Source organism: Bombus affinis, chromosome 10, assembly GCF_024516045.1.
Source record: "Bombus affinis isolate iyBomAffi1 chromosome 10, iyBomAffi1.2, whole genome shotgun sequence".
Lineage (NCBI taxonomy): Eukaryota > Metazoa > Arthropoda > Insecta > Hymenoptera > Apidae > Bombus > Bombus affinis.
The window spans coordinates 10,492,064-10,507,070 of NC_066353.1; the positions used below are offsets into that span (position 1 = coordinate 10,492,064).

A 15,007-nucleotide genomic window follows, 5' to 3' on the forward strand; every position below is an offset into this window, starting at 1 on the left:
TAGTCGTAAATCAACAATCGAGAAAATTAAGAATAATCGATGCGACGATAAACGGTATTACGTGTTCTTTCGCGATTTTAAATTTTCCATAAGTGTATAGAGAAAAAGAGAGAAGAGAAGAGGAGAGGAGACAAGCGATAAAATCGTCTTACTCTTCGGCTCTCTACCAATCAACTTCGTCGAGCGGAATCATCATCAACGCGTCAGAGTGTTGATTTGAAAAATCGATCGGACTATCTATAATTGGCTGTTTGACAAGCCGAACAAAAGGTACGGGAGGGAACCGAGATACCAAGAGTATATCTGTCTGTGAATACGATCGGGTTTTATCGCGTCCAAAGAGAAATGCTCCATATACGTCAATCCATCGATCAATCAACGCTGTTTTTTCCTATGAGTTTCCCCAGGCGTGGAATATTAGTTTGTCCAAAGGAAGGACGACGATTGGAACGATCGTGAAACTGTATTATAGATCTCGTAATTGCAGCAATGTCTCCATCTAAATATCTTTGCCTGGTAACATTTTCTGCAATCGCGAATCGGACAACAATAACAGCTAAATTTATTACGACCGCTATATAGAAATAACGTAGCAGATCTCATTGCGGAGATTAGATCGCAGTGGAGATTAATTGTACTTTCTTTCGAATAAACGGCCATGTAAACCTTAGGCGAACGTTCGATCAAGTTTGTATAGAGGTGTTTGAATTTGAAGAAAAGAGGAATATGAGACAATTGGAGTACTTCGTTCAATGAAAAGCCAGCAATTAGCGTAATACTTGTAACAATAATTAATGGCTTCCAAAGATTCTTCGAGACTCGGTGTTCTGCTAATAACTCGGTTATAGTTCAAATACTTTATGCCTGAACGTTATTCGTGAATCGTATCCGTTGAAGTGAGTCTCACTTCTAGGAAAACTCTACATCTTCTCTGGTGTTTAGTTTTTGGCACGACGATTCTCTTTGCAGCTGCTCCTCTATTATATTGGGTTGGCAACTAAGTGATTGCGGATTTTGTCGATATCACCTAATGACAAATTCCGCAATCACTTAGTTGCCAAGCCAATAGTACCGCGGAGAGATCGCCAACATACAGACAATGTCGACGATAAAGCGCAAATGGCGATAAGCCGAAAGAGTCGGCGTACTTCAATAGGCCATCAATATATTGTTCAGTTAGCCATCGGAAGAGCCAAGAGTCAAGAACCGTTAACCGAGAGTTGTCATATCACGCTATTGCATTAAGTTCAAGTTAAATAATTATCGTTTTCTGTTTAATCCACTGTAATAAATCCATCTATCAATACATTATCACATTGGATAGAAACCACTGGAAATCCTAATTTCTAACATTTCTGAATAAAGAATTTCTATAATACATTCATCCACGCGTTTGGTCTTTCTATTCCGAGATATAAAACCTCAACTTATTATTATATATATAATTGTTAATTAATTATATATATAATTGTTATTGGTATTTCTATCGATACCGATACTGTGGTTGTAATAAATGTAATCGAGTATCGTAAACGTCACATCGATGATATTTATCAGGTAAAATATAGACTACGAAAGGACCAAGTATTTCAGAATCCAATACCCGAATCTAATATAAATCTGTTATAATAAACGTAATTGAAATCGTCGTGGCCATTTATGACCTAGAAATACCGCATAATTGCACAAGGCAGGCTAAGCCTGTTCCTCTCGTATTTCGCCTGAATGCGCCACTAGTGAAAACTTACCACGCTCGACCATCGAACAATAACTTCTTCTCCTTCGAACAACGTTTCTAAAGCTTCTGTTCCTGGCAACGGTGGAGGACCCTCGTCGAAATGGTCGTCGTCGACGTTCGTTGTCAACATGGACGACACAAACAGGTCGAGTGGTCTTTCCATTAACGAAAGAGGAATTCTGCAAGACGCGTCCGCTCGTGGCTCGTACAGCCACGAGCACGTGAAGAACGACGCAAGAAAAGAATAACAGCTGAGAAGGGAGAAACATCGAATTGAAAGAGCAATCCACAGGTAGATCGATCCTCCAGAGGGATTAAAATCGAGAGCAACGCTGCTCTTCGACGCTCTTCGTGCATCGAACACAATAAGCGTCGAAACTCAACTATCATGCTCCTCTGAGCACTACGTTTCTCATTTATGAAATATTATGACACGATTATGCATCTACGTATATATTTGTTAAGATACGTAGTAGTCTTTGAATAATTATACTTAGGAAAATTCGTAAGTTCACATTGATTAAAAAAGAGGAGTGGCCTTGAGTAACCGATATAAAATAATTCCATTTTCAGTTTAATCAAAAAGGATCTAAATAAGTTTATCGTCGACGATGCGATACAAAGACGTTACAAACTACCATCAATAAAATAATAATCATTGTGTAACGATTCCTTCGTGAACATTTTACCTGTTCATTTTCTCATTCTCTTTCTCTTTCTCTCTCTGGATTCGCGATTCTTATTTAGAGTTTGATCATCGGTAAAGTTCGTAAAATAGAAAAATTCGGGAAAAATGACTATTAGCAAGCGTACACACTTACATCTCCAAGAAGAAGATACCGAGCAGGAAAATCTTCGTTAAAATAATCCACCATGTACGGTAGAACATTTTTATAAATATGCGTGAGAAAATTTCATTCATAGACCGATATCGGATGGTGGTATGCATCCGCAATAGAACAGCTCTTGCAGGACCTTCAGAATCAGTTTATCGACCCTCTGCTTTTCTTTGGCACTAGAACTGACATAGTTGTCCCTGTAACGTAGATAAGGAACTGTGTACGCTCGGCACCAACGTAGGAATTCACCGGTGTCTTCCGTGCGAATGAACGTGACGATGGCCCAAAGCGTGCACAAGTTCCGCGACTTCCGTTTCGTTTGAAGGTACAGCTGGCAGACGTCCAGGAACGTCATCAGGTCGACGACGCTCCTCCCCATCGATGAGTAGGCGATCGTTTTGAAAATCTTTTTTCTTCGAAAAATTCTATTCTTCTTAATCTTGCGTATTTTCTCCTTTTCTTTTATCCTATGTTTTAGCACCTGCAACGAATGATCGCTTGGAATTAGCGATCTTTCTTTAATATATTTTTCAGGACTTTGAATTGATTTTTAAAGGGACTTTGGTGTTACGAGTTTTCAGTCAACTCTTTATAAATTTCGCGAATTTTTCTTTCCTTTTCATGCGCTTTAGAGAAAACGAATCGATCGAAGACACGCTGATATCGCGTCCTTTGATGTTTTAAACGTTTAATGGAATCTTCGTTAAAGGCTTTTTACAAATGAAATAGTTCGTAATTGTTTCATGGTTGATACTAAATTCATGATCCTAACAATCTCTTTTTCTTTTTTTTTTTTTATGTCAAGGTTTAAATTCAAAGATAATCATCTTTCAGACGATTTTTAATTGGCCTGTGTCTCCATCCATCCAATATTTTAAATGTTCAGTAAAATCTTCGTCAAAGGTTCGTCGCTAATCTAATGTAATCATCGTAAGAATTCACTATTTACAGAAGTTCGATACAAACATCTCGATATTCGATCAACATCGAGTATTTTCATCTCCTTATCGCGTACCGATAAATTCGCATTTTACTGTCTACACATCGATCAAAGTCTGTCGAATGTTCAAACAGACCCATCCGCTGATTCGGTCGACAGTTCGACGAACAGATGTCATTAAACATCAAACAACTTCTCGATTCTAAAATCGAACAGAGATAAATTCTTATCCAAGCAAGTAAAAAATCTAATCCGATTTTTATCCAACTCAACGGTGTCCTTATTGAACGCGTATGATATCATTTCATCAACTAAAAACTCTTCTCTTTAATCCCCGCGCTTCTTTATTACACTTTATGGATTCCCTTCTCATTTTGCTCCGTTTCATCTTCACAGTCCCCTTTTATTTCAATCTTCGCGTTTCTTTCACTAGTATTCTACTAAATCATAACTTTGCCACGGCTCCTCTGCGATCCTTTATCTTGTATTACAATTGCCTCCTCCTTTTCACAGTATTTTCTCCCTCTGGAATCCACTTATTTTTACTACAGTTCCTTCTACTTAGTCTTTCCATACTTCCTTCTTTTTATAACTCATTATCACCCTACAATCTTTTGTCTTTTCTCATAGCTGCCTTTACTATTTAATCATTTTAGCTTCCTTCTTTTTATACTTGTCTCTCACCGTGGCAACTGTTTCTTCTTATTATCTCAGCATCTATTTAATCCCTCTAGTTTCTCGTTTCAACGACTCTTCCTTGGAATCTGTTTCCCCTTGCTGCTATTTACTCCTATCTGCTATTATATCAGGAAATATATTTTACAACTTCACGCTCCAAAATCGTCCGTCTTTGATTTTACGGTCACCTGTCTTCCTGTTTCGACGTCAACGACAAACCGATCGAAAGGAGGCTGCCTCGTTCAACGAATCGTTCCTTTGCTCATATTCTGCACGAAATAACGGGCAGATCGGATTTCTGACGTACGGAAACGTTATCGGTGGTTGGCGAAACCGCCGGTTACACTGTCGGCGTGTAATCAGAGGAGAGGCAGATCCCCGGAATCGATGCAGCGGCGCACCACGAGTGCACGGATCACAAAAATCCGCCGTGAAAGGTAAACGGTACACACTTTGCTTCTCCTCGTGTTCTCCTCGACTTGCCCGTTTCCAAGAACAGGGAACGGCAGGATCAATCCGTGGAACCGTGAACAGCGTCACTGCTCTCCATTCGTGACGCTGCACCGCCGCCCCCGCTTGTTCTCTGTACAGACAGCCACCGATAGAGGCGGCGGTGGTAGCAGGTGGTAGCAAGCCTTCAAAGGGAACGGAGGAGGCCTCGTTTCTCTGCTTTTCTGTCGCTCCCTCGCTTCGACCACGTTATTGACTCTCTCTCTCTTCCTCTCTCCCTCTATCTATCTATTCTCTCTGTCTCTCTCACTGCCGCCTATACTCGATCTCTTTCCAACTCACGCCCAGCTTCTGCTTTACGCGTCTCTGTCCCTCTTTATCGGAGACATCGTGGTCCTGTGCAGATACATGCTGAAAAATGGAACTTCGTATGGAACAGAGCTGAACGATTCTCTGCTGTACCAACAATGGATCTCTCGTTGCACCAACAATATGTTATATCAAGATCTTCCTTTTTTCAGTTTTGCTGATTTTCCGTACGTTACTCTTTATACAGACCCTTCTCACTTTGCGGGACGCAGTAGTAATCGGAACTGTGTTTCTCTAGATATAAAATCTTTCTTCCTTCGTCTTGACATCCATGCGATTTTTCTTCTTACTCTGAAATATACAGCAGTAATCGAACTGTCTTTTTCAAGCCGTCCGTAGAAATAGAATCTTTCTTTCTTCGTTCTGACACGTCTACCCGATTTTCCTTCTTATTTTCAAGCGTATAATTCAGTGGTCGGACTGTCTGTTTCCAGCACCGAAATTCTGTCAATTTTTACGAAGTTTCTTTCTTCTTCGTCTTGTCGATATCTTGTTAGTCTTTGCGAGAAACGTATACTAGTAAGGAAATTTTCTTTTTCGAAGTCTTCTTCCAACTTCTGTGATTATTTGTTACTCTCTACAGTTCTTCCGATTCTGGTACACGTACTTCCTTTCTGGCCCTCCTAGTTCTTTGTTATCCTCTATGGACAGCTTTTCCTAGCTCACATTTTGCTCTATCAAGTAAAATATTACTCTGCTATTCTCTGTATGTCACCTTGCTTCTCATTCCGGTTTATTCCACCAAATAGAGTACCTTGCTTCAGCTATTGGGGTTCAACCGTCCCCAGTTTCAGCCACTGCTTGTAATCTTATATTTCCGTGACCTACCCAATCAACAGAACTTTCCTCTTCGACCCTGCGCGGTTGTTCCACCATTACGCTTTATGAATCTCTCTTACTTCCGTCCATGTCATCAACTAAACTCCCTGTTTCGCCTTACGTATGTCCGCTTCTCTGTTACACTTTTTATTGCTTCTCGTTTTTGTCCATTTCATCTTGCGACGCCCTTTTTGTTTCAATCTCCGGGGCTTATTCTGCCAGTACTCTACTAAATTATGGCTTTATTACAAAACATAACCGGTTACCATAGGATCTTTACCTTAACATTTCCTTATATCCTAGTTGCTCCCATTTCGCTCTCTTTTTCTTATCGATTTCGCGTGTTTCACCGTAAAATTTTCTATTATTTTTCATCATAGTCGCTTCCACTCGGTCGTTTCCTTTTCTTAATCTTATTTCTCGATTATTTCCCCTCTCCTTTTTGTTTAACTCGCCCGTGATCGTGTGCCTTTCTCCATTCTTCATTCATGATATTCTTCCTCTTCTCCTCTCTTCCTCACTGCTCTGTGTCACTAACGCACGTATACTGATACATCCTATCACACACACATACGCGCATATACTGACGCCACCAATACGCGGCTGCGCGTTGAATTTATTCGATATCCTCTTTCACATAACCGGGTTAATTTCGGTGCGCTAGTTTAACTAATTTAACGACGCACGTTGGACCAACGTCGCACGCTGTATCGGCCGCTCATTGCCGAAACACGCACGCCATTTCCATCCGCTTCGAGCTTCGATCCTCACTACGATAGCCCGAGCATTTGAAAGAAAAACCGCTTTTACTCCATTTACGCTTTCACCGTCACGATACGATGAAATGATTTCTGGACGGACGTTATTCGTGATATAAATTACAACTCGCCGATGAGACCACGTAATTCCACGTAAATTTTACATGAATCTCACGTAAATGTAATCTACTTAAATAATTCCATAACGGGATTTATATATTAGACGTGACGTAAATAATCTTTGAATGAAATTCACGAGCAATCTTAGCGGAGGAGATATGTATTGGGTTGGCAACTAAGTGATTGCGGCCTTGGTCATTAGGTGATAATGACAAAATCCGCGATCACTTAGTTGCCAAGCCAATAATTGTAAGATTTCGATACGTCGATCAGCCATGAAGAAGCAACGCGTTGAAAAGATTCCTCGTAAGAAAAGGCGTGCGTAATGGTTCGTCAGCAACGACGACACGTATTACGTCCGGAGGCAGTGAATAGAAATACCTAGGGTAAGCTAGAATTCGCAGCTGTTCCAAGTGATAGTGAAAGTGTCGAGGAGAAAGGAGAAGATAGGAGCAAGATAGCGCGGAAAACGTTTCAGGCACGCGCTCCACGTTGAAACACGATTTCAAGATCGACGGTGTAAGTCTCTGATTATTTTCTTTATAGGGAACGAATCTCTTTGAAGAACACGGTTAAATCAGATGAATTTCCTACGATAAATAAAATTATTCGAATATTTATTTCCCTTAAAGTAATTCGATTTCGCACAAAAATTTTCAATTATCGAGATTCTTAAAAGCTGTCGAAACAAAGAAGTTTTTCAATTATACCATAATATGTATATAACATACCTTATTATATAATATAAATAATTAATATTATTAAGTAATAATTAACAAATAAAATAATTAAATATTTTTATATTAATAAAGCTATATTATATTTATATTATATAATAATAATATGATAATATAATATATAAATTACGCCTCCTTTTTCTCATATTTACGACGTTCTTAGCAATTTGAACCTTTAGCCACTGAGCGATAGAAGGATGATGTTTAATATCTTTCTCGATTGTAAGATATTCAAGGGCGTAATACCTTGACCTGACGTGATTCAGCTGTTTTCTCTAAACGCCGCTTCTAGGAGTCCAAGGAATTACAATTTGCTTCATTCCGAACGACACCGTATGACATATGGCTATTTTAATTGCGTAAATCGCACAGCTATTCGTTTTAACGCTGTACATACGACGATTCGTCTATTTGATCAATCCATCGATTCGTTAAAACACTGTGTAACACGCTTGCTGAATTTCACGTTTGTTTTGTCTTGAAACTTATACTTTTATCCTCAGCGTCGAAGATAGCAAAGTGGTTTTCCCTGCCGCGGTTAAATAAATAAATCAAGTTAAACGAAGAATAGAAGTAGGACATTCGAAATCCCGTGGAAATCGAAATTTCCTCAGAGAAATTGAAACTTCACAACGAGAGAGAATCGATTACGATTCTTAACAATTATTACGACGAAGAAGTAATTACAGCGTAATCCATAATTCACATCGCGGAAACAGAGTCTCTCGGGTTTCTCGACGATTCAACGTCCACGAAGAGATAAAGTTGAAAGATTCTGCGAATGTTAACAATCGTGAGAAATTGTAGAAATTGTAGAAAAATGTAGGGCGGTAAAATGATCGATGAAATCTCGCGGAGATCCGTTTCGAGGTGGGATATCTCTTCCGAACGATTTCACCGACGAGTTTCAAGTTTGTCACCTATTTACGCGACGGAGTTGTATCGAGGTCCTTTTTACCCGTTTTTCTATAGACGTCCTTCGTCGATCGAGTCCCAGTTCCAACGCAATAGACGCCTCCGACTTGCAACTTTAACCTAATTACAATTTACACAACGTCGAGACCGATTTTCTTCTCCTTCCTACAGTTTTCCATTTATCGTTTTACTCCGATCACCTTTTCGGTCGTTCAGCAATTTTTCAATCGATGCTCCAACGATTTAACTCGAATTTTCCTTATCGATGATATTTATACGATAATTAAAAATCATCCGTGCAATTAAAACGAATGGAGTTCAGATAATTAACTGTTTCTGGACTAAACATTCGTAGCTAACGTTAAAGTGGTTTCCAACGATCGTATGGAATATTATTAGTTCGTTCGAGTTTGCTTGCTCGTTCCGTGCTTCTCGGTGCATATTATACGCACAGCAATACACGTAGAGCATAATTAGAATCGTCTTATTGTTCGCGTTATCAATATCTTATTCGTGAGAATTTATTTGCTATTTTTGGATTTTGTTGGATATTTACATGTGCAAGAATAAGGATCAGCCTAATATTGACTCACGGTATTTAATTTTCAACTTTGCGACTACAGCTATTATTTACCAACTGGAAAAAAGCTATTGGATCAACGTGATTTGGCAATTAAATAATTTAACCGGTAATGTGTCTCTATATATTGTGTAAATTTATTCTTTCAGAGATCGATTCTGTCAACTTTTTTCTGTTCCTTCCTTTCCTTAATTGGACGGACGAGACGTTGATGTTTGGCTAACAGTCTGCTGCAGTCGGAAGAATATTTTTAGCTATACAAGACATTTCAAAGTACATAGCACGTTCTTTGTGATCAAATTAATGAACATTTCAAAATCGTTCGAAGTTCGCAAAACACTGAAAGCGCGAGAAGTGTCTTCTATTAACAAAAAATCATGCAGCAGGTTTCGAAATTATATCTACGACAGAAACTTTCGAAAAAATTCACAGCAAGAGATCTCCCAACGAATCTTTGTTCAAGCTTCGTCTTTTTAATGCTAATTTGCATAAATATTCGCTGCCTGGTAATTGCAAATTATAACGATACTATATTAAACGATACTATATTATTGCTGAAATAATTTACGATTCGAGATTATTTTTCTGAAAAAACAAACTAATTTTCTCGAAAGCCTTTCGTCTCCTGAGTCATCCTGTAAACGAATCGATTCGTCGCTCCTTGTTTCATTTTTTCTTCTGCTTTTTCTGTCGTCTTTGAATCGACGCTGATTCAAGGTGACCAAAATTAATATTCTTCGTGTTTAGACTTTTTTCCTCTGTCGAGCGAAACGGCAACAATTTGAATAGACGATAAATCACGGCACACTCGACGCGATTAAGCGATAGTAAAATATTCCTTCACGCCGGCTGAATTATGCGCGTTCTAAGTGAATCACGGTGTACAAGCGTTAAAGCGCTATGGAATCGTTAAGTTTACTTTATTAGCAGCGTTAAAGCGTCGTAACGCCACTACCCTCGAAGACGCTACCATTTTACGGCGCCAAAATAGTTGACAACTAGAATGTTTCGGGAAATAAGTTTCGCTTTATGTCGCCTTTAACCGAGTCTTATTAAGAACAAAGGGATACAAATCACAAACGTTATCGTAACTAGCTATTGTTTCAAATTGAAGAAAGAAAAAGAAAAAAAGATTATCCAATTCTAATGTATTTCTATCTAAACTGTTTATTTTCCAATCGGTTCCTATCTATATATAATTTATTTAAAAATCTCCACTAAATCAGTTCATCATAATTTATGTAAATTAATTCCTCGTCGTAGACAAGTATTTTCTTCAAATTTATTACTTCTGTAAGTATACCTGTTCTTTTTTTTTCTGAATTTTTATTAATTATCATCAATTTACCTCTCATCGATCTTCGTGATCCTTATCGATCTACAACGTTCCGTTGCATTAAAAAACGAAAAATATCGTGGAATCTTTAATATCACTGTAGGTTCGACGTTTGTCATCTCATCGCGTTCCATTTCTGTGCCATCTTGTTATTTCTACGGGATCTGTGGTTTCTACACTCACAGATTGCCCCACTACGATACCATTGTTCATGATGAGGATCTTATTGCTCGTACGAGTTACCAATTGCCCATTGCCTGCCTTACATCTTTCTACTGTCTTATAGAATGACGTAATTTTACGTCAACCAGATATAGGTCATGAGAAGACGTAATTGTACGTGAGCGCCTGTGAATATAACGTAAAACAAACCGAAGGAACTAGATCAGAAAATTGAATCAACGATATAGAATGGAAGAACCGAATTAAAAATCAAAATGGTCGCATAGAATGGAGATTAAACGTTAGGTTAATAAAATAAAACAATAGGTCAGGCAATATGGAATAACATACGTTGCGTTATGTATCGGATTTATAAAACGAAATAAAAAAAAAAAAAACTGGATGAAAATTTAAGTTAATGGAACAAAGTGAAAGAGTTAGATCGAATAAAAAAAAAAAAAAAAAAAAGGAGAGAAGATTTATACGCGGCAAGCGAAAGCGTACGTGAAAATAAATCGTAACGAGATATGAACGATTTCGTTCGTCCAACTATAAACGTAATCGTAAATGATCGTTCCAAAGTTATGCAACGAAGGAACCTTTGAGAGCAGCAGACCTGTCCTCACCGATCGGCCGCTTGTTCACGCAACAGTCGCAAGAATCGACGCCACTTTCACCCACGATCTTGCGATTTCTTTCAGTTTCACGAGACGCGGTTAATTACAACGCCACAGTAAAATGAAACAATATCCTTCAATTTAATCGCTATACCTTTCTTTAAATATCAATCAACAACTCTGATCAATTTCTTCCAGCTCGAATACTTTCTATAACAGATACCGTACTAAACTGTTAAATTATGTTAAGCTGTACGCTGTATGTACCATAGCTCTGCGAGGTCTTTCTTTTATCTCGATCTCGCCTTTTTTTTTATTAGAACACCTAAGGTATTAAGGATCACCATGAAGTTACAGGAAATTCTCTTCTCTTTTAAAACAGAAATTTTATTACGATTTCGATCCAATTATCGATCCAATTATGTTCTTCTATCGTTAAGATATCATCTCAAGTTTGAAGAAACTATGGAGAAATTCTTATTAACACGCATGATCTCACGTCTTAACGTCGATGTTAAACGTCTTCTTAAAATATTACAAAGCCTTCTTGTTTGCTCAAATCACAGATAAATCGAAATATAAATATATTACAGAAATTAATAAATCGTAACAGGATTGACAAGATCACGAGGAATCTTCAAGAATATCCTTGGCTTGTCGTTAGCCCATCTTTTCGTCGAAAATCTTAATTAGAAATTGTAAGTTTTCTCTTGCTCTCTCTCTCTCTCTCTCTCTCTCTCTCTCTCTCTCTCTCTCTCTCTCTTTGGCTCAATATTCTCATTCTCTTCAAACTGGGCGTATACTTCTACGAACTGTTATACGCATGTACATATCATATCGCATAATCCGAGTAACCATTGAACTAGGTCAACCGGTATATGGCGAACAAATTGAGTTTGCATCGTGCAAAATCGAAGGACCTCCGTTCCATTAAGGATTCGTCCACACTGGATACAAAGCATAGTACGTTAACGCTGAGTTAAACATTGGCCAAGATTTTGCTTCGTTAACTGTCCGTTTCTATCCTCGTCTATTTTTGAAATAAATTTTGTGAAAGCGTCCTTCGAAATTGTGTACGTCGAATGAAAAGATATATCGGAGCTCCTTTGCACGATCGATTTAATATTAGCAATATTTCATTGGTATTAGCAAATTTTCTATTATGATGCTATCAAATTTACTGACAGGGATAGTGATTTATACGAATTATGAGTCACCTGATCGAGAAGATTTGATATGAAATTATAAAATTTCAAAGAAATGTAGTTTATAATTTATCAGCTTCTTAATATTCTGATATTGGTTGGTAAATTAACGTGCAAGAGGGTGAAGGTATAACGCGAACCACACCAGAGGAGAGAAATACTTGGAATTTCCTAGAAATACCTCCCTCTATAATTGGCCAGATAAGGTCACGTCCCGTGGCCACTTACTAACAAGACAGCACTGTACATATTTCAAAATAATAAAAAAAAATATATATATAATCATTAGATTGTAGATATTTTATAAAATTTACATAAATGCATTTACATAGATATTATAAGCAATAAATTATTTTCGACGTCTCACGTATTTTTGCATATTCCGTGCTTTGTTTGGTATCTTTATTACCTTTTATTTCCTATAAATATCCACAGACTAATTGTTATTCTGCTGGTCGGAGGCGCAACGCTAATAATTTTTATAATCACAATCGCGCGAGTTTTCTACATATTTACATCTTTAAATTACCCACGAATGCGTAACAACCCGTTGTCTAATTACATGTAATCAAGGCCGCGCAACTTATAGTTATTTTAATTGCTCTAATCGTGTGCTAAATCGTACCAACTCCTCCCACGCGACGGTAAATCTACCTGGACAAACCTTAGTCCCCTTAGAAGCCTTAAAACACTCGCTGCAAGTATACTTTAACTTGTTCTTATGCCTGTATCCGTATCTTTAAACCCATATGTAACATATGTGCATATGTTAACAGTAACTTTCTCCTGCTTTGTCATCTCATATAGCGAAGGCATTTATTCTGCTTTTCGTTTAAATAAACAAACATGCACCGCAAGCAAGGCGAATGCGAGGTGTGGGAAAGGAGAGAACGAGAATGACGAGGGCGGTGGAGCGTCTCGAACGAACTACAAGCGAAGAATGGACTGGACTTTCGCTTGTAAGCACGGTCACCGAGTGTATCGGCAGATGGAATAATTGCATCGAAACGCGAGAAACGTGGAATCAGATTCCAGTTCTAGAAACCTGAACGAGCAGCTGAACAAACGGTAAACAGCAAGTGAACCCTTTCAGGAATGTTAGCATCTCGGAACGCGTTATGCTCGTAAAAAATTGAAACGATGATAAAAGGCTGCTTGAAGAGCGAATTCTTGTGTAACAACAACAACAGCGAGAGATTTTTCCAGACCCTTTTTTGCATCAGCCGCTGGTTACATGGGAGTAGAACTTTTTTATATCTTCGTGAAATTTCTTAAATTTTGCATTCCGATGCCTCTGATGATGCTACGCTGCGCGTCAACAATGGTTACATCGTCAAAGATGATCATAGAAGTTGTATAACATACGATAAACGAAATAAACGAGTGAAATAATAAAATTACGTTTGTATTTCAGGACTATCTACATCCCAAGAAGTAACTAGTAGTCAGCTTGAAAAAGAAGTCATAGAAATCACTTACTTTTATTATCGTTACACGAGAATGCCAGGATTCTGGAAGAAGATTCTGGAGATAGGCAAGGAACTAATTGTACGCCGAAGATGGATGTATGATAGTATACGACAGGTTAGATGAAAGGATAACGTATATAGATGAATAAAAATAAGGATATATGTTTAACTTGTACCACCAGGTGTAAGAGAGGATGTACATGTATGGGGTGGAAGTGTGGATAGATGTTTGCACCCGCTAAGATCCACATGGAAACGAATGGCAGTTACGTACACGTATACGTAAGCCAATTGCTTTTCCCAGGCTGTCATGTGGAAAAAATAAATAAATATTTTCTTCTTTTCGAGACACGAACGCAGAATTGAAAATTTTGAAAGGACGACAAATTATCAGTACGTAGGTTGAACCCGTGAAAGTGGTGTAAAGCGGTAGCCTAACGGAAAGTGATAGCCTGATTCTTCCTTTTTCCTTTTTTTTTCGTTCCGTTTCCTCGATCTTGGTTTCGTTGCTGTCTGAGGTGAGGCTACGAGAAATCATCGTGTAGGATAGTTATTAGTCGAGGAATAACGAATGGCAATTGAATTTCGAAGGGATCCAGACGAGGCGCTCGACTCGACCCACATTCCATCGCAGGTGCAAGGACACCACCAAGTGGGTCACAAAAGATCGGACGCTGATGTTTTCGTCCTCCTTTGTTGGATTTTTATGGTTAACAACGGTGTATTTACGGCTGACTTTGAAGGCTGACGACGAAGATGAGATTTGCTAAAGATGACGGTATACTTGGTGGATCGTTTCTAATTTGCAACATGCTAGATACAGTATCTAATCTTTTTACGCCGAAGAAAATAATTTCGTAAGAAGGTTGATTATTTCTTTCCGTTTATATAAACTATAACCTCTGAAGCTTCGATACGTAAATGTTAATCTATATTATAAATTAGATTACAAATGTTTATGCAATTTCATAAACGTAACTAAAGAGATCGAACATAGATACAAGCTTTTGTCACTTATTATGTGTAGATATTGTAACGAGTGATTTATCTCGGATATTTTATATATTTCTGCAGATTCCGTGGATTCTTGCTCCTTCAAATTTCGTCTAATGACTAGAAACAGAATTAATTAGAGAATGACAGCTTTCTGGAAAATAGCCTCTTATCGAAAATGGTATACGTTAGCTGGAAACATAATTTCTTACAATTCGAATGAATCGGAATTAAATTCAAATGTTCGACTTTGAATTTCCAAATTAAGATATACATTGGAAT

The 15,007-nt window shown here is 38.1% G+C and overlaps 1 protein-coding gene across 3 annotated transcripts in view; it reads right to left on the bottom strand.

Annotated features, from left to right (window-relative positions):
- Window positions 1-15,007, bottom strand: part of LOC126920826 (uncharacterized) — a 42,173-nt gene that overhangs the window by 14,885 nt on the left and 12,281 nt on the right. The window contains exon 1 of one of the 3 annotated variants that reach the window (XM_050731603.1): window positions 2,560-5,093. The exons of the other annotated variants lie outside the window; for them this stretch is intronic. The gene's annotated coding sequence lies outside the window, so the exon portion shown is untranslated. Of the gene's footprint in view, window positions 1-2,559; window positions 5,094-15,007 lie in introns of those variants that run through there. 3 annotated transcript variants of the gene reach the window in all.